Source organism: Osmia bicornis, chromosome 5 (assembly GCF_907164935.1).
Source record: "Osmia bicornis bicornis chromosome 5, iOsmBic2.1, whole genome shotgun sequence".
Classification (NCBI taxonomy): Eukaryota; Metazoa; Arthropoda; class Insecta; order Hymenoptera; family Megachilidae; genus Osmia; species Osmia bicornis.
Genome location: NC_060220.1, coordinates 4290632 through 4310886, shown reverse-complemented (window position 1 = coordinate 4310886; position 20255 = coordinate 4290632). Strand labels below are relative to the sequence as shown.

The 20255-nt window shown below is 50.2% G+C and overlaps 1 protein-coding gene across 5 annotated transcripts in view; it reads right to left on the bottom strand.

Moving 5' to 3' along the window:
- LOC114880172 (serine/threonine-protein phosphatase 4 regulatory subunit 1-like) overlaps window positions 1-20255 on the bottom strand; it is a 111799-nt gene that overhangs the window by 24654 nt on the left and 66890 nt on the right. The window contains exon 1 of one of the 5 annotated variants that reach the window (XM_029195919.2): window positions 6703-7715. The exons of the other annotated variants lie outside the window; for them this stretch is intronic. The gene's annotated coding sequence lies outside the window, so the exon portion shown is untranslated. Of the gene's footprint in view, window positions 1-6702; window positions 7716-20255 lie in introns of those variants that run through there. 5 annotated transcript variants of the gene reach the window in all.

The window sequence follows — 20255 nt, the reverse complement described above, 5'->3', positions numbered from 1 at the left end:
ACGAAGTTAAAGATAGCGCGAAGAAGGACGGAGGGTTGAAGAATACGTGAGAAGTTCCGATATAGTTCCATTAATGCGAGCGCGGATGTAGGATACACAAGACGCATCGTCTGGTTTTTAATCAGGAACGAGATTAGAGGATGTAACGGAGCCGAACAAGGGAGGCGTCGCGAATTTTCGAGGGAACCGAGGCGCGAAGGAAACGGGGGCTACTTTAAAGGGAGCCCGTTTTAATTTCCTGTCGCGGCGAGGCCAAAGACTTCGTGAAACCTTCTGCTGGTAAACGAGTGGTACCTACACGGAGCACACATACGAGAGGAGAGAATAGAGAAACGTGGAGTTAAATGAGAGGAAGCACGATGCAAGGGGGTTAGCAAGCTGGGCACGGCTCTGAAGAATTTCCGAGAGTACTCTCTCTCTCTCTCTTTCTCTCGCGCGCGGGCTCCTCGTCTAATTTACGAGCGGTCGCCCTGAATTCGAGCAAATATTTGTCCAGCGCGTCCGACTAACGGGTGTATACGAGAGAAAAAGGTGGCAGAAAGCGAGGTAGACGCGCGTGGGGTCGAAACGAGAGAGAAAACGGTGTAGAAGGTGACGGTGAGAGGAGGGGCCGAGAGGAGAGCACATCATTCATAGTCTCTCGAAAAGCGGTTCCCTTCTTTCGGGCCTCTCTGCTCGTCACCGAATATTTTCTCTGGTGCGAGCTATATACCTGTCACACCTCTCTTCCGTGCCCTCCTCCTCCAACAGCGCGCATTCCATCCATTGGCTTGCATTCGAGAGCTCCAAAAGACTCTTTGATGCAGGCCGCCCGGAGTCTTCTAGCCGGAAGCACCTACTGGAAAGTATTCATCCAAGAGGGAAGACGAAGAAGCCGAGAAGCCGAGTACCTGGAAGTCGTGTTAACACGCGCTGCTGGACGCTACAAGCCGCTCCAATTAGCATCTTCTTTTTCTCCATCGACTTCTTTCGCCTTCACCTCGCGTCTGCCTCCTTCTCGGCTTCCTTTTCAACCGACTCACACACGAGCGACGATGGACGAGCACCTGTTGAACGGACTCTCGGAAGACGCCGCGGATAGGTGCCAGGTGTTCCAATACGGATTCTAATCGTTTTCTCTTCGTTACAGGCCAACGAAACGGAACGAGTTGCCGAGCGTTCGCGTTCAAGGCAGAGCCTTAGTCTCCCTTTCATTCATCGCCAGGATCGCGGTTTTACGATTGCCACGCTGTCCCTACGGACGATGGAATTTCCTCTTCGAATTATAAAATCGTCGAAATAATAAAAGAAACTCAAACATGTAGACGAGAGGTTTACAAAAGGATGCGATTGCAAAGCGCGCGAGAAAAAAGAGAGGAAATTCCGAAAGAGCTCGGCGGAAACTCGCTTTCCTCATTGACGTCTCGATCCACGGATACGCGAGGCAAGCGTGCCGCTTCCGCTAGGGTCGGGCCACGGTATTTTTATAGTTTAGCCAGGGGAAAAAAATGCGCGGATCGCGAGCAACGCGGAGCAGTCTCGGGCGTAGTCTCTATCCCTGGTTGCATGCGCGGCCCCGTTCCTGCCGGGCGAAATACGTCGGCATCCAAATAATTCGGGATACGCTCGCGTGAGATATGAATGAGAGAGAAAGAGAGAGAGAGGGCACGGCGTGGCGTTGTTTACTGTCTGGCAGGAACGGTGGAGTAGAAGAAGCATCCGCGTGCACCGACGAAAAACGAGAGACGAACGACGCGGCCCAGAAGAAGGAGAGCACACCAGGGAGCGGAGAGTGGGAAGAACGGCGAGGGAAACAGAGGGACCGACAACGCACAGACAGGGATTTAGCAGAGTCAGAAAGGGAGAAAGGGAGACGGGATGAAGAGTGAACGAAGAGAGGAGAGGGAAAGCTGGTACGAGGACGGGGACCGGGCCCAGGATTCGAAGAAACAAGAAACGCAGAGTCAACGACCCAACGAGAAGAGAGCCGTCTCCGCGTTAAGGCGCGCTCGAAACTTCCACCCTGCCTCGAATCCGCGTCCAGTCCTCTCCGCTGTTGCTCGCGCTGATACCGGATCAAGGACGCTCGCAGCGGAATTCCTCCGCGAACTTGCAGGTGGTAGAACCTGATAAACGCGAACGATGCCCGAGAAAATTCCTTTCGTTTCACTCTCTCTCTCTCTCTCTCTCTCTCACTCTGTCTCTTTAACCTTTGGATGACGGTATGCCCGTTGGAACTTGAAGAAATATTATTTCATCGCGGAATAATGAAAACGAACGTGCATTAGCTAAGACCGATCTTAGATCTGCAACGATCGTCTCGCAAGGCCGTGCCAGTTGCGTCACATGGTCGCTGTTTTAGAAAGGAAAACATACGAAGAGAGTGTATCTAGCGAACTCTGGACTAACGAGTATCTAAAGTAATTGAAATTAGATGACAACCTGGTATTTTGTTCTAAGTGAAATCAAAGACTTAGGCATTTAATTGAGAAACAGATAAAAAAGTTAGCTAGAAATATGCAGCCTTTTAAATAAGCATTAAAATGTTGATCTATAATCATAGTGTCAACCTTAGGCACTCGTAGACTAATTGCAGATCTAATATTTTTATATAAAATTATTACCCCTTGATCGGCGGAGCCTAAATCAATCATATATTGGAAGAATACTTTTTAAAGGAACAGTGTGAAATTTAATAAAATGAAAATAATATAAAACACGATATTAAATTTAAATTGGGTTCTCTCCATGGTCCGCCGTCCGAACTTTAATGATCAAAGATCCATCCCCATAGGCCTTTAGTTTCAGAACCATGTATCCTTATAAAATTGTCACGATAGACTAGCCTAGCACTAAACCATATTGGTCAGTATATAAATAAGTAAATAAATAAAACATAGAAGCATTCTATGGGTACAGTTTTCCTGGAAACGGCCTAGCCCATGAATGATTGCCGTTGTCACAGTGTCGGTCGTCAATCTCTTGACGTCACACGGTAGCGACGACGGTCGTGTTACGACCGTGCGACCGTTATGTGACCGATTGGCACACGACTGCCTCGCCGACAGCCAGTCAGCCAGCACCTGACGATCACGACGACGTCGACGACGACGGCGACTTTGCTGCTTTCCCATGCTGCCCGGTATTCGTCGGAGGTGTCTCGTGTCGCGTCTAGCTGCTACGTGACATTCCGCTTGAAATTCACGCCTCGCACAACTACTACTCCAGTTAACCCTTTCGCTTCGAGCAGCGTGTGTGTACGGCCTGGAAAGACGTCCACGTGCGAAGAATATCACGCTCGAGGACTATCAATTCGCAAGGAAGGGGAATTAAAATTTTCGCGAGTAATAACGTTTTCACGGGCACGGTTCAATGCCCCCCGCGCCTTCTAACTCGAGGAAAATGTTTCTCACCGTTGACGATCGACAGACGGCAGGGTGTCACGGGGGGGTCGAAAAAATTCCAAATCGGCGCGCTTGAAGACACTCCAGTTTCGGCGAGTGGGATTGATATGGAGATTAAAGGGGTAGGGTGGGGTTCGCGAGCGACGGAGCGCGATAGAATGGAACGCGAAAGACCAAAAGAGGAACGAAGACATTGCCGAGAGGGGAGAGAGAGAGAGAGAAAGAAAGAGAGAAAGAGGGGGGAAAGGGGAGGACAAGAGGGTCAGTAGCTCTGCGTTCTCATGCATTCCGCTCTGTCATGGCGGCCAGCGACTCAGACACGCTTCGTCTGTCCTCGTTGTGCATGCACTCCGGGGGCAACGTGCAGTTCGTCCTCGTTCCACCGTCTCGCTGAAGAGAGAAGGGAGAAAAGGGTGCAGGGACGGGATGGATGGGGGCGGTGGGGTGAAGAAATACGGAGGGGAGCGCCCACTGCGCTAAATGCTCCTTGCCGAAGACGCGTTTCTCTCTCGATGCTAACACACGGGACCCCCTCTACCCCTTTTTCCTTTCTAGGCCCTTTCGCGTTCGCGACGTAAACAACGTGCCCCACGGCCACGTTCCGTTCCTCGACCTGTATAAGGGTATGCTATCGTGTGACACTGGAATCCATGGAGACTTTTCATCCGACACCGTGACATTTTTAATATCGCCACGCGAAATCCACTGCCGAGGCGGTACCGACTTCTACTTACCGCGACCGACTAAAATCATGACACTTAATGTCACGGTTACAGGCACAAAGTTACAATTTACTGTCAGAGAGAAAATGTAGATACGTTAAACCAGCGCCACCGTTTCGAGTAAAGCAGCATCGTCGCCGGCGCCCCGTTCGCGCCTACATTCGAATCGGTCGCGATGACGCACCGGAATCCTTGGAAACCCGATATATGTCGTAGAACCCTTTGTAGGAGCACGCAGCAACGCGCGTAATTCTGTTTTGATATTATTAGAAACAACCTCCGAAGCATACCCTCCCGCCCACGTTGCAACCGCACCGACCAGCGCCGGCCGACTGTCAACACCGACAGCGAAATAGAGAAGCTACGAATAAGAGGGTCACACGACGATTGACGCCGCGAATACCCTCGTACTGAAGGTCCGTAACTGATAAGAAGCCTTTTTCCTGCCACAATTTAACTCCTTGTTACGCTAGCGATATCTTGAAACCACTCTGGTAGAATTCGATCAAAGGAGGATCAAGGGGAAGAATATCATAGCTATCGGGATCCATTGTTCGCGCACTCGGCTCGATATTATAATAGAAGCGGGGAGGAGTTCGAACGAGTCTAGGACGGAGAAGGAGCCGTAAACGCGAGCTATGGCGCGACGCGTTTATTGCCAGCACGCTAACCACAATCGCGTATTTAATCAGCTTGGCTTTGTTGGACCGAAATACCCGCGACGCCTCCGTTTTTCACGCGTTCAGACGGGCCGGTGTTCTCGGAAACGGCACGCACGAGCAAGAAAAATCGGTCGCTCGTAAATCAACGGCACCCTGGATTACACCCCGTTACAACTGTTCTGTGTACATTCGTTTTTATATATTTTTCCTTTCGGATGGCGAAACATTTTCCAAATGATAATACAACAATTCGTGGATAGACGATGCACCGCGTTAACGCGGTTCGAATGGTCGGAAGTAGAAGAGCGCGAGAAGGAGATGGAAAGGAAAGAGAAGGCAGGGAAGCCGGAGTGGATATCCTCGCTGGGTAACGTGGGTACTATCGTATATCTTCCCACAGGAGGGCGGGAACGTCGTGTCTCTCGTAAGGGGAGACGGCAGAAGGGCGAGAAGGGTCCTATTAACGCGCGACCGCCGACAATAATGCGGAGAAAGGGCACATGAATGCCTCGTGTTTGCACATGCGCGGGAGCGATGAACTTGAGAAGAAGGTCTCCTTCGAGTCTCGTTGTCCTCCGCCTTCGAGTGTGCTCTAGCTTTTCAGGACGAATTTTCCTCCTTTATTTTTTCTCAACGTCCTAACTAGATAACCATGATCTATCAAATTATCCAGAGAGCACCTAACGCGACGATTCGAAATTTTTCTCAAATTAATTACTGCTGTACGAAGAAATCCCAGGGGACCGTTCACCGTATAGAAACCGAACGCTGAAAAGTGTCGTTTGACACGAGACACGACGCGGAGGTACGAAAGCGTCGGTACATGCCCCGAGAAGGAACGAAACGCGGTGGTCGCGATTCCAGCGAGTCAACTCCGAGAACGACATTCCATACACGTGTGTCCTTAACTCAGCCTCCTACAGTATTCGCGACGATCGACCCAACTATCAGAGATCGCGATCACGGTGAGAACGTACGGTGAGAAACAGGAAACACGTAAGGGCGAGTAGGTACATTCGCTCATCGTGAAACTATGATTTTTTCACTCCTGACTATGATTTTTATAACACAAAATCTTGGATGCAACGAAAATTATTATAGTAAAATCTCCGATTATTAAAATGTAGATACCGCAATTTTAATTATTCATAAATCCCATTCTTCGTAAAAGATGAATGCATAGAACAGCTTGAAAGGAGCAGTACCGCGCGAGTCATTGAAAAAATGGAAAAGCATCGGATACAGAGGAATGCACGCTGCAAAATCTGCGCTCCGATGCGAACGACTGCCATTGAAAGCGATTATTCACGTGTTGCGCAAGAAGTTATATTCGCCGTAACGGATTGACGGATACTCGTCTGGTTCGATCGATCGCACGCGATCCCCGGGGCAGGTTTTCGAAATGGCAATCACCGGGTACGCGGATGAGAACCACTGTGCCTGTTACAGACGCACGCTGGCACAGGAAATATGAATGTAACGCCGAAAATTCATTCATAATAACGTCTGGCCAACGGGGGCGGACGAGTGAAATTTTGGAGCGCGGCAATCTGTCCCGAGGCGGAGAGGAGAGGTTAACGAAATTCGCCGATAAATAACAGGCTCGTTTTCCCGAATTTGTGGGAATAATGGGACGATTAGAGAGGATTGCGAACGGGATCGTGTGGGCCGCAATGTTCTACGTGTGGGCTTGTTTAAGAATTTATAGAGAAACGCTCGTCTTCCGAAACGAAGACGAAACGACTAGGAAATGTGAGTTAAAAGAACGAGGAAAATATAAAAAAAAAAATAAAAATACGAATACTCTTTTCTACTATCCGAATGATCTATCGCAAACTTTACGACTCCATTTACATTAATTCGCGAAAGTTACGTGGTCGATAAGTATAGCTGAAATATAAGTATAGATACATGTGCGTGAGTGTGTGTACATACTTAATCGTAGTCTGGTCGCGTGAGGGATCTAAGCGTCTGCGAATTCACTCGATCGTTGACGTTTGCTCACTTTTCTTCGACTCGTGTTTCCCAGAAGGAACGGTAATATATCCGTGGCGTGCTTGCTTCCCGTATGGGCCATCGAACTTGCAACGCACTGTAGAGGAGGAGCCGAGGCCCGTATTATGGGAACACATACGGCTGAACACGTGTGTCTCACTTCCTGCGGCGGGCCGGAAGTCTCTATAGTACTATGGCGCACCGTAGTGTAGCGTGACCACGCTACAAGGGCCATTACTACCTCAATGGCAAAAAGAATGGTCCAATTACCGGTTAAAGCCACGTTGCTCGTCGTTACTCCTTCGATGTATTTTTCATGGGCGTCTACATCTTTTTCGGCTTTCCTCGCGATTCTTTACCATTTTAACGAACGTTCCTCTTTCCTTTCTTTACTTTTATCGTAAAGAATATTATATCCCCCACGATTTTCCTGTTCATTATTTACGCTCTACGCGAAATTGAGAATGTTTCCGTTGTTCCGAGAACCGTTTCAGGAATTTCATCAACCGCGTTACGAATAAAAGCGTTCGTACTCGAGAAGAGAAACCGGTAGTGCGATTTCCGGTCAACGGTTCCGCCATCGCTCGTACACGAGCTTTCGTCGCTCCGTTTCTTGTATCTCGAAACGGTTTGCTCCTACTTTCGAACCACGTGTCTGGTTAACTGGTGCTATCATCTGTTGCTCTGCGATTTCCGTTGAACACCGTCGAAGCACTGATATGTATCCTTTTTTTCCCCGTCCCGAGGACGCACGGGCAACGCTCTTTGTATACAAACAACCGCGCGAATCGTGTTACGTAGATGTGCCCCGAGGAACGTCTTCGCGGAGCTTGCCCTTGACACGAACCGTGCACGGGATGTTTATCCAGTCCGAGCAGACACTCGCGCACACGCGTACCGCGTTCCATGGCCGTGAACAACGAATAAAGAAGGCCACGCGAGACAAGGAACGACCGTAACGCGGCACGGCTCGTACCACACTGAGAGTGATCGCTGGCGCGTCACGCTCACGGCGATGCGCAGACGTGGGCTGCGCACACGCTGCTGCGCACGACGCGGCAACCAGCACGATGCGCGCTCGCTACTCGCCAACACGCATTCACGCATGCGCGATGCACGCACCCACACGACTCGCCACGATTCGGCTTCGCTCCGGTCTGCGTATAATACGCGACGCGACGCGATGCGTTGCCGCGGGTGGTAAAGAACCGAGAAAGGGCCAGGGACGAGGCGGAGGGTAGAAAGAGACCGAGAGAGGGGACGAAACAGACCCGTTAGTTCTCAGAAGTGGACCGCCACCGGTCGCCGCCAAACAGACCTGTAACCACGTACCGACCGTGGTGGTTCTCTCTCGCCTGCCACCGTCGGCGTGCTTTTTCGACCCTCACTGGCTCGGCCTGCTCCGAGACGCGTCCCGTGACACGCGAGAAACACCAAAGGAATTTTCGATATTCATCGAGGGAAACAATTTTTCTCCTCGCATTTCCCTTTCTTTTCCGTTGCTAGATTTTCACGCGTCGCGCGATAAAACGTTCTGTCGCAAGCTGACCGGCCATTGATTAGATACAAGTGTTTACTCGAGTGACGAACACATACCGATGTCATGTGTTTTTCAGAGAAAAAGCGACGGAACGCGAGGAACGAGGCTCGTAAATACCGTCGATGAAATTGGGAGAAAAACTGGTTATCGCTTAGTCCGCGGGGAAAAGAAGTGGTGTGGGAAAAGCAGCCGGGCCCCGGGGGCGCGGGAGCCCGGGGCAACGTTTCGCCGAAATGCGACCTCGGCTACTCGTCTAGTTTTTCTTACCGAGTAAAAGCGACAAGTGGAGAGGCTGTCGAGGCCGCGTGCATCGGGGATCAACATTTCCTTTCTTTCACGGAACGGGGGCAACGTCGTGGGTGGTACACATCATGGAGCGTTTGCATGAACGAAACGAGAAAGTCGACTCTCACGCATACGATCGTCAACGATTACGACGGAAAAATGTCGGGCTCGAGAGCGCGCGATCGAAGGATCATTTCCATATTACCGAGGGACAAACGTCCCATTACGTTCTTCCTTCTTCTCACCGGGACGCGCACGGGCGGTCTAAGAACTGCAAGATTCATTAACGGTTCCTCGCCACGGACACGCACGCGTGTGTCTGTGTGTACAACGGCGTGCATTCCATCGGTCGCGCTCGTGTGAACGACCGTAAGGTGTGCTTGTACGCAGAAAGAGACACACGAGCAGGAGAGATCCGAAGATAGATGCGTCGAGTGTAAAAAGGAAAGGAACACAGCTCGTAAAGAGAGAGAAAGAGAAGAGGATACGTACATTTGATGCGCAGAGTTTGCCTCTGCTAGACGGGTAGACCTTGTCTATCGTCATCATCGAGGTACGCTAGGAACGTAGGAGAGTTATTAAGGTCAGTGGTGTAGCGAGGATCGCGACGTGTCCCGGAGTCGTAGGAGCTCGCGAGCTGACCTCGCAAAGCGGACTCGCTGCGTCTCGTTACCCAGTAAAAGGTTATTACAGTTTCCCGTAATCGCGTTCCCCCGTGCGCGCCGTTCCAAAGCATCGATCGGATTGCAATTGAACGCGATGCGGTAATCCGCTTCGAGCTGATCGATTTACACGGCAATAATAACGGTTATAAATAACGCGGACCTTTGTGCTCCGAATGTTTCACCGGGGACCGATAGAAAACGGTGCTCTTGCTCTCTAATGCAAATGAAACATCGATCGAGCTAGTTTCGTTTATTAATCGTCCACTGGTTCGGTGATGTCTTCGTTTGATCCTTTCCAGAGAACGGGAAGCTCCCGCACGCACCCTTCCTCTTTGCTTTTATCATTGGACGATGGTACGGTCGCAAGCGTCGCTTCATTTTTTCCCTCGTGTTCTTCGAGGCGGAAACAGAAAGTCGGCCGCGATGCACGAATCTCGCTGGCGATATACCCGAGATAAGTTGGCCCGAAGGCGGAACCGAGAGTTGCAAGTTTGTCGTCACGGCTGATCGAGCCACGTTTCAGACGATGCTTGCCAAGAGTGAGAGGGAACGAGATCGTGTGTATAATTTGCGAGCGCACCGAGAGGTAGGATATATCCTGGCCAGCAATCGTGTGCCGGGGCTTTAATAATCTTCAACTCCGCTTTTAAACGTGCAATTTACATTTCGATCAACAATGTGCCGGCAGAGAAACGGAGTTGCTTTCTCTGCCACGGTGTTTCCTTGAAACCGCGTCGCGACGGTTAGAAATGAAATTTTCATCGCGACGCCAATGCGAGAGATCGCGGAGGCGCACCTAACCTATATAGAGACACGGAAACGTGACGGAATGCGCGCGAACCATACGCCCGCGTGCGTCACTTTGCACCGCGTCCTCTTTCTCAACCCACCGTGTACTTTTTAATTACACAGATCCGTTCCATTCTGAATTCGAATCGACGCGACACGCCACGTTTCGCTGTTCGCTTGGACAGACTCTCTCTCTCGTCAACGAAGGGAACGGAGAAAATGTTTCGACGCGGATCGCGAGGGAAAGATTTATCCGTGGGACGCGAGACGACGAATGGAGAGAGATTCGCCCGATGAATCACAGCGGCGCGAGCCGTGTCACTCTCCCCTTTTCGTTCCAGAGTTCCTCCACCTGACACACCGGGCTACTTAAAGCAACAACGATTCCCATCCGCGTCCAAAAGGGAAGACGAATGCTCGCTACCATCTCGGATTTCGAAACGAATAGACGAATGTTGTCTGTCTATGATGCTCGTTTAAGGGAAAAAGGGAAAATCCGTGAATCGTTCGATCGACAAAGAGAAAACTGGCGCGAACGGAAATCGAAGGCGCGGCCGTTACGAAACGGCGTTTAAAACGGCGCTGACTGCGCGATGGCTGGGTCGAAAGGGGCCGTGTTATCAGGCGGGAACCGAAAACAGACGAAGCGGTGAGGGAGAGAGAAGGATAGGCATGGGGCCAATCACGACCAACTCGTGGCGCCTTAATTGGTACTCGCACGCGTGGCTCAGGCTTAAGAGGCAGCAGCAGATGCATCCCAAGACGGTTCACAACAGGAAATTCCTCCTCCCGCGCCTCTTCTCTTCTCACATTCCAGCTTCTACACATATTTATGCGAGGCGTCCTTCCTTCCATCTGACTTCTCGAACCCTCTCGTTTCTTTCTCTTTCTTCCCCATCCGTTTGCCGTATCCACCGTCGTAACGTCGGCATGCACAAATAGATATCCTCGTTCGAGCGACGACGCGACGGATCCGATGAATGGACCGGGGCCGGACGAGGGTAGGGTTGGAAAAGAAGGGCGTCAATGAGCTGCGAGTTGCGTGAGCGCAATTATCGTTCGTAGCACGAGCGAGCCAACGCGAAGCAGCTGGAAAAAAGCAGCCAGATTTGCCGCAACGAGAGATTTCTGAACGCTGCGGGGGTGGGTTTATATCCCGCGATTGTACGCGGCCGACCACCGTGCCCGTTCAGCTTCCTTCTATGGCTTTGCCGGTGAACGAGACAATGCTGGACGATGATGGATGATGTATTCTTACCGGATAACAGTTTCGTGGAAAGATACACGACCGAGGTAACGGAAAAGTTTCACCGTGTTCAACGAGGAAAATGAAAGAACGCAAAGTACCAGTTGACCGGAAGTATTTGCTCGTTAAAAAGCGTGATTTTTATAGCTAATTTGTGGCGCGCATCCCGCGAGAATCGAGAAAAGACCTAGGGAGGCCAGCTTCGGTGAATGAACCGGAGAAAAATGTTAATGAGTGCAATTATTGCAGGACACAGAGGCGTTGCATGCGTCGAGTGGTGCACGAGCGACAGAGAGAAGGCGAGTGGGACGGCCGGTGCATTACAGGCTGCAAATTAATGCCAGCTGTGTGTGAGTGTGCAAACGCGTGCGGTTATTGTTACGTCGATACTCGCAGCCGTGGATACGCTCGGTGATTTGTGAACTCGCTTATTCGCTCGAACCGAAAAAACACGTTCATTCAATGTTTTTCAAACGTGACGCTTTAGTTTATCTTGCGGATCAAAAATAAATAAGATGGACGATTTTAAAGGAATTTTCGCGATTCAATTGAAACGAGAATTTTTCTTCTCGACAGAAATCGTAACGGATTTTCCAGCCGGGATATCGGTATAAAGGCGAGCGCAGTGGTTTTAACGATTCCGCGAGGCAGAGAAACGAGGTTGTAAGTAAACGGCCCTCGGGTGCCGTGGGGCGTACGCTTGGCGCGCACTCGCCGCGAGTGTGAGCACGCTTACTACGCGCTACAACAGGACGGCTACGTTCACGGGCCGTATGAATGTACCGTGTCGAGAGCGCGTACGTACGACGACGCGCACGTTTGCGGCGTGCATTCATAAACTGGCGGACACGTAGCGCGCGCGTGCGCAGTTCCTCGCCTTCTTCGTTGTCGCTCCTTCCTCTTTTCTTCCTCGTCGTCAACCTTCCTGCGACTAATACGGCCTCCCTCGCCACCCATCCTCTACGCTTTTTACATCCGCTAACTAGCATCGTCCTCGACGATTCGATCGATCGTTTCTCGACACCCCCGCGCCTCTTCTCTTTCTCCGTCTTTCCAGAATTTCCGAGGCGTTTTCGTTCGTCGTTCCATCGTCCTCCCTCCATCGGTATCCGCGATATTTTTACGCTGCCGGTTGATCCTTGTTTTGAGTAACTGCAGCTGCCGCGCGAAAGCGAAGCAAACGGGCTTTGATACGAAGAGCGAGGAACCGACGATGACGTTCCGCTCCGAATTCGTTTCGCGTCCTGATTCATCGCCGCCTCCTGGAGCACGCGAAGGGAAAGAAAGGGAGCGGCAAGAAACAGAGGACGGATACCCTCCTCCTCCTCCTCCTCCACCTCTGTCGCGGCCAATGTGCTCGCGAATAGGCGTCCGCTTGTTTCTGCGCTGCGCTTCACGCGGAGTTCGTAGCGACGAACTTGTATACGGGGTCAACGGAACCACCGGAAGTCGTCGATGCCCAGGGTCGTCGCCGATTCTCAAATTGGTGGCCGCTCGTTCTCTCTCTGCTCCCCCTCTCGCTTCCCTTCTGCTCGCTCTCCTCGCCTTCCTTATGCTTCCTACTGCTGCTTCTTCTCTTTCCTTCTCTTATACCAAACCGTCTCCACCCTTCTTTATTTCTTTCTTTCTTTCTCCGTGACACGAGCCGTTGCTTCTCTCTGTAAACAGGCCACGTAATCCCCTACACCCACTTTTTCCTCCCGGCTAAATCTGTCTCATCGAAATGCGTCCGACGACCAACGGAAACCCCCAGCCGTTAATTTGTCTCTGCGACCAGAGACCCCGTTCGTTCCTTCTCCTTTCACGTACGAGTTCCTTTCCTTTTTTCTTTCCCGAGTAACGATTTCCACAAGCGATGCAGCGAGATCGCGGTGATTCGCGAACGGTATAGTTCGAGTAACAGCGAGCACCGCCGCGCCGATCACTAGCGACGACGAAACGACTCCCTGGTGAATGACTTGGCCGTATCTGTGTGCGTTTCTCTTTGTGCGTGCGTAGGGTGCCGTCAATGACGTCACACGGGAGAAACACGAACAAGCTGGTATATACACAAACGTGTACGTACGACAGCGTCAGACGGCGTAAGTCGCGTGTGACGTTCGTTGGTATCTTTGTGCGTGTCCGCATACGGAGGGGCAGAAAACGGATCCGTTGTCGTAGTGTTAGTGTACGCGTTCCGACCGTACGTGTGTACACGCTAATGTGTCGGGAGTAGCGAAGAGAGGGAACGGGCGAGCGATAGCGCGACAAAGCGAGAAAGAACGTACGGCCATGTGTAGGACCGGAAGTATGAGTATCCGGCCAGACTCGTGTGGGCTTCTCTACGCGCCACGCTACTCTCCTTTCCTCTCTGGCTGTGTGCCCTCGGTTCCCTCTTCCTTTCTTTCGCTCGCTTAGCCCCGCTTTGTACTTACACCCGGCTTTGCCTCCTCGCCAAAGTTCCTCCCTGTCTCTCTCTCGTACCTCCGTGTTAGCGTTCGTTGTTCGCGTTAGGCCCTCTTCATCCTCCTCCGCGCTCGTTCTTTTATCGACGCACAGCGACGTATACGAGAAACGAATGCCACCGTTGTAGAACGTGCACGCGTGTTTATAAATACGACGATAAAGCCATAATCGAAACGGCGCCACCGTAAACAAATACGGTGCGGGTGGATCCATGCGCTGCGCGTTTCGAAACAGCCGTCTGACCGCGAAAGATTTCAAATTTTTCATCATATTTCCTATTTTTCACTCGAATAAAAACTAAAGTAGAAACTCTAAATTCAAATGTTTGGAATGTTTCTCAACCGATTTCGTGGACGATTACTTGCGCTGGTGTATTATAGAATCAGAAGGGGTGAATGCGATCCCCCTGGTCGCGACTACGAATGAATGGATCTCGTGTCGAGGAAACGTTATATCGCTTGTTCGCGTGCGAGGGTCGTTCGTACACCTCCCTACCGAGCCGTCAATGACGGTGGTCGAAGCGGGATCAGGCCAGTCGGTGTGGCACAGGAGGAAACGAGACACCGCGGCCCGTATACGCGGGACAGGCTACGTTCAAAGGATGTGAATCGATCGATCGCACCCCTTGGCACGTAGGCGGTGGCTGCTTTCTTCCAGGAAATCGGCCGGATCGCCGTGAAAATACACGAAAATTCGTCGCGACCTGTGACGTGTCTAATCGACTCGCTCGATCGAGGACGTTACTCCAATTAACGCCACGAATTCTCTTTCCTTTTATTGCGCGCCGCACGAGGAGGGTGGGTTTCATTAACGAACGAAACACATACGTTTTTTAATAAAAATTGTACGCCTCTACCCTGTTTGTCACGAAATGTTTAGGACGAGTTAACTCGTTAGAACGACGGAAAGAAAAACGAAAGAACGAAAAGGAAAGTTAGCGTCGAGAGCGTTTAACCCACGGACTATCGACGGGACGTGGGAAAAAAAGTTGGAGGAAGTTCCACGGTAGCTGAAGGCCGGGTAAAGAGGTCAGATGGGCGAGAGCCGCGGGAAAAAATATATTCCAATATTCGATCGCATAGATAAATAAATACATACTTGAGTCGCTGGCCAAGCTAACCCCCCGCCCCCTCTTCTTCGAACCCTTACGCGCAGCCCCGAGCGTCCGGTCGCTTCATCGATCTACGATCCCCGTTCGAGGATCTAATTTATATTGAAGAATTCCAAAGAGGCCAAGCAGAGGCGTCGATCTTTGAGGCGCCGCCGTTTAAGATGCATTATGCTAGCGGCCGGCCGACAATGGCCCACCAGAGAGAGAGGCGAACGAATGAATACCCTGCTACGAGTAAGTTCGACGAGGAGGAAAGTAAAGGAACACGGTACGAGTGAAAAGAAACGCTAGGGGGGACGCGAAGGGACACGCACAGGAAGAAGGGATGTTCTCGTAGGTAGACAGAAGAAAATTTGAAGCGAAGAAGAAAGGAGATGAATGGAGAGAGAGAGAAAGCTAGACGAGACTAGACGCGAAGGGGATGGTGGGGTTCCGAGGGCAAACGGAACTGGTCCCAGACCCAATATGATAATTGAGTATGGAGAACGATGTGAACATAGCACCTTGTAGGACTCCATGTGGCCATTGTGGCCTCCCACTGTCGGGACCACCTCGAGAACACATCGACTTTGTACGTGGAAACATCAAAGGCTTGCCTTTTACCCCTCTCTTCTCTACGCTTGTCCCTCTAACCTTCCTTTTGCCTTCGTTTGCTCTTGTTTCATTATACTGGCTGTCATGTAACTGCTGCCACGACACCGAGATTCTACACGAAAAAATCAGACGAAATTGCGTGCCTTTATTTTGGAGAAAATTCGATTAACCCTTTGCCGTAGGTACAAAACATCGTGTAGTATTCCTGACGCAACTTACAGATCAAATGTGTGAAATTTAGTTGGCCCTTTCATACACACAGAACGTTTAAGATTAAGAATACTCAGCAGTCAAAGGGTTAAAATTCAAGTTAATTAGTTGCAATTGACGCAGCTATCGAAAAATAATAAGTGAAAGGGTTAACCTGAAGAAATGTCTCTCATATGCAATTAATAGTAAAATAATCTTAATTTTCTCGATTGTACTACCAATCATGCACCCATTCCTAAGCTCGTGCCTTTGCGTTTGTTTTTCCGCAGTTTCCTGCTGCCTACTCTCAGTGAACCGTGCCTATTCACTAGGAGGTTGGTAGCAATGTTTTCGCAGACTTCCGAGCTAGCCTTCCCGATTCCATAGGAGTAAATTTAAACCTGTTGGCAGCCACGACGACGCGGACCTGTCATCGTATAGCAGACAGACACTCTCTTTCCTCTGTAGGTTGGTGCTTTAAATCGCGCTGCCGAGAGCGTCTCGCTCGGTCGATCGCGCTCGATCGAACGCGACATCCGGCTCCCCGTATTCGTCCACGGAATATTCGATTTCCTGTATAGACAGGCTAATGCGATTCGTCGATGAGAAACTAGCCTTCGTTCGGCGATAGAATTGCCGTCCCGACCGGTCTACCGGGATCCGATTCTCACAATGCCGAGAGACTAAACGTCTTCGTCAAAGGGTTTAACTTTAGAGTTCGAAGATCTATTTAAGCGACGAGCAAGTAATCGTGGCTTATCGAGAGACACAGATCTTTGAAGACTCGGTTGGCTTTCCTTTGTATCTCGACGACCGGTGTTGGATCGTCGGACGATGCCGCGGCGCGGAGAATTTCGAATCTGCGGCGCACCGGCGTGTGCCGAATCCGATTCGACGCGGTGCCTCCCTTCAAAGGTTAATGTAGTTACCACTGTCAGCTCGTCGCATTACGTCAACGACGTGAGACGTTCGAGCAAACGATTCCGAGATGGACGAGTTACTTTGTTTCGAGTTATTAGCCGCTCGAGTAAAGCCCCTTCAAAATTTATCGCCAAACAGACGAGACGATAATGTGGAAGTTTCAATTATTCACAGAAATATAGATTACCATGTTACAATCGCGACACAGTCACCGACAGAATAAAGCGAATACTAACTTGTAAGACTTAATAAACTCTGTATAGATGAAAAATACACCTGTAACATTAGGTTACTGTAACGAAGTCGGACCGGTCATTTGAGAGTCGAAGGGGTTAAAAGTGGCTCTCTAACGGAGCACCGTAAATGTCCTTTGATAATTAGCGTTATCGGGGCTCTAACAAGTGGTTGCCTATCTACGCGGCGTATACAGGCGAACGTCTTTCTCCGTTAACGTGTAATTCGTTTATCGGTGAATCGGTCACGGCGACAATAACATCCCACGTAGCCGAGCGAAAGGTAACGACAGACGACACGAACCCTGTGTGTCGCAACGATACCCGTAGGACAGAAGAGCCGATAGCGTTTCGTTGTGTTTGCTCGAGAGGTTAGCGCCACCACTTTATCATATCGTCTCGACACCATCGGACGTTCCTACCTGTGCTTTTCTCTCGTCGCGCGTTTCACCCTCTTCCCCCTCGCCCGCGGTCTACACCTCGTACGCGTTACTATCATGGTGAAACAGAAAATCGTGTTTTGTCTTACGACAGAAAGAGGCCATTCAATGAGATAAAAACCGCGACTGGCGACGAATCTAGTCGCCACAATTAACGCCCAGGAATTTCCTCGATAAGCCTTTTTTCCTCCTATGCATTCGATTGACGTAACTACAACAGCGTTACGAATAATAAAAATGAATTTTTTAATTTTTTAAAAAAAGACTAACAACTCTGTTCGCGACACGACAAGAGTACGATCGAGTTTACGCATCTCTCGAGGTTAGGAGAGATGCAAAAGAAGAAGAAGAAAATACGAAGGTAACGAAGGAAGGGGAATGGAATGCACCTTCGAGAATCCGTCTACCTACTCTTACGTATGCACCGGTGCAGCAGACGAGTATCAGAGAAACGGAGCGAGACGAGGAGAATGCACCGTCCCGTTTATCCTCGTCCCTGCAGCTTCATCGTTCTCTTCTTTCTCTCTTCGGCTTCATCTCGGAGCACAACAAACAGACGCCGCCTCGTAATTTGTTTTCATACGTTCGCGGCATTTGCCAGTCTACGCCTCTTTCTCCACCTTCGGGCTTCGCTTCCTTTTTTTCCTCTTCGGATTCTTTCACTTTCTCACCTTCGACAGTGGCGTACATCAGCCACGTACTACATCTTGCGAAACGGGAACGACCACTTTTTCGATCGAACGAGAATTTTCTATCGATACATTTATGCAGCCATTTTTAATCGACTATAGTTGATCGAAAGTCAACTCGAGAGGAATGAAAAACAGAAGAAAAAAGAAAAGGTCTGACGGTTCTCCGACGTTCCAGTGGATGATTAGAAATTAATTCAATAGTCTCGGAGACTCCGGGCCGCTCTCGTTCATCGTCCTTCGTCGTTGGCGACCATTTAAGGGACGTCCTTAAGTGACGCACCCGCTCAGCCCCGCTTGCTCGCACGAGCGTACGCATGCGTCTTCTCCGCGACGAAGGGCGTGCGTGCTCTTGGTCGCTGCGGCTGGCAACCCCCCTCGACTCTTACGTCGCCAACGAAGACGCCCTTTACCGAGCAATTTCGTTTCCTACCCTCCTCCCTCTTTCATCCCCCTGTTCGCTAAGTAAATCGAATTAAGCGGCAGACTCTCGGGGTATTAGCGGCAACGAAATCAACATTTCGCGGGGCGCTGCTCTCGGCAGGGGGATCGTGGCCATCTACCGAGGGTAGTCGAACGATACTCGCCGATGTGCGTTCGATAATTCGCCCGTAGTTTCGTGAGGTCACGGAAAGTAAATGTTTTTGAATAAAATATTCAGAAGGGTGGAAGGTTATCAAGGCTGCTTTTCCGTGGAAATTTCGATCTAAACTGGAAGAATTGGTCCTTTGATATGTTATGCAATTTAAATCAGTCAGAAAATTTATTAGATAGTTGTTTAGAACCGTATTTGAAATCGCAGATTTTTAATCACCGTGAGATCTTTCTGCCCCGCAATGAACCGTTCACAGATATTTCAACGCCTGATACGTTCCCTGGTTTTCCCTCTGTTGGGAAAAATTAGGCGGGAAATTCGGGAGGTCTCGATTCTTGGAAGTTCCAAGGGGCGTTGGAGACAGAAGAGAGAAAGAGAAAAAAGAAAGAGAGAGAGAAAGAAAGACGGATGGGTGTGAGAGAGTGGCGGGTGTGATATCCCTGCCGGGCGTTACGGCGAGCGGGTGTTACCACAGGGCGAAGGGGTGTGCGAAGGATACGAGAGCAAAGGGAGAGAGACAGGACACGGGCCGAGTGGAAGGCGACGAGGAGAAAGAGGAGGGTTCTATAGGAATTATATGATGGGAAGGGAAGCAATTATTGGGATGATGGATGGCCCCGGGGCGCCGCTGTAGTGCTTCTCTAACCAAAGATCTCTTTTTCTCCTTCTCTCTCTTCATCTTTCCTCCTGTCCGTTCCTCTCTTTCTCCCTCTTATCGTCTCCCACCGTCACTTACCATCTTCCTTTCTCATTACCCTCCTATACCACGCGTCCTCTCCTCTTTCTCTCTCGAGCAGACGATTCGCTTGGACCTGACTCGATTTCGCGAGCACCCGATCGCACCCGATTTCAGCGACCCAAACGAACATACAGTCATCGATTCGCGACAATGAACGAAACAGGGAATGGTTTCCTTTTCACGGTTAATCGTCGCTGCTATGGGTTCGCGTCGCGACAATTATCCGTGGAGGCGGGTATTCCTTCGAAACGGTGAAAATAATACGCTGTCAAAATAGTTATTTCCTCGTAAAGAGGCGTCGAAGAAAATCATACGTTTTCGGGTGAACGACCGTGTCACGTGGGCGGAACAACGCGTAATTTAGCGGCGTTTAAACTGGTCGTTTCAACGATCCCTCTTTGCTCTCTGGTTCCTACGAATTTCCGCATTTTTCCTCTCTACCGCGTTGAACTGAACGTTCGTCGCGCATCGGTGCACGGTTAATTATCGCGAGCTCGCCACGCGGCTCGAACCTCGTTTCCTAACTGAGACCTTGCCGGGGATTGAAATTTAGTTATTAACCAGCCAAACAGAACTCGCGTCGACGGATTTACGGTGCCGTTAGGGGGGAGGGATTGGTAGCGAAGCTTCTGGCGTTTTCACGTTCGCACCGTGTTCCTTTATCAATACGTAGGGCGGCTTATCGCTCGTCGCGCGACGTTTCTTTCTCACGCTCGAAAGGCACCGTTAGCTGTGCCGTCGTTCAACACTAGCACGACCATCGGCTCTTTTCAAACCCAAAAATCAATTTTCTGTCGTTTCGTTTCTTCCTTTCATTTTTAACTCTTCAACAACGGAGCTCGAGTGAATCGAGACCCACATTTACAAAACATATAGATGGATATTAGCTTAAAGCTGAATGTATAATTTTTAAACGAAAGAGTTTCATATATTGAGACACTAATTTTTAAAGGAACAGTGTAAAATTTAGATGATGAAAATAATATGAAATACAAGATCGAATTAACCCTTT